Raw genomic sequence first — 671 nt, 5'->3', positions numbered from 1 at the left:
TCAGTGTCAGAAGACTTGTCCCTTGGCCACCTGTGTCCTGTCCAGACCCAAGGCAGTGGGAGCAGGCAGGCTACCTTGTGGCTCTTCTTCTGCTCCGAGGAATGTTGGACTTTGAACTAAATTCTTATCACTACCAAGTCTTTTATGAATTTTAGAAAGATTTATTTTTATAGCTCTTAAAATACTTGGATCTTTCAAAAACACACCGTATGTATTTAATAGACTGCTACAAAATGCTTTTAGCATACCAGGACCACAGAAGAACAAGGACAAGTGTGATAATAGTTTCTAGGCTAGTGAGCGATAGAGAAACACATGTAGGTGAGACTCAGGTGGCAGTTTCTACAGGCCTGGAATCACCCATCACCTAATTGGCCCTGTGTCCTTAGGCTGGTGGCTTACCCTGGGAGAGCACAGGGACATGAAGTTTTTTTAAATTATATTTATTTATTTATTTTTTTAAATTTTTATTTATTTATGATAGTCACAGAGAGAGAGAGAGAGGCAGAGACACAGGCAGAGGGAGAAACAGGCTCCATGCACCGGGAGCCCGACGTGGGATTCGATCCCGGGTCTCCAGGATCGCGCCCAGGGCCAAAGGCAGGCGCCAAACCGCTGCGCCACCCAGGGATCCCTAAATTATATTTATTTAAAAAATACTTAACTGTGCC

The sequence above is a fragment of the Canis lupus genome, chromosome 26, assembly GCF_011100685.1.
Source record: "Canis lupus familiaris isolate Mischka breed German Shepherd chromosome 26, alternate assembly UU_Cfam_GSD_1.0, whole genome shotgun sequence".
In the NCBI taxonomy this organism is placed as follows: domain Eukaryota; kingdom Metazoa; phylum Chordata; class Mammalia; order Carnivora; family Canidae; genus Canis; species Canis lupus.
Note: the sequence above shows the minus strand (reverse complement) of the source record.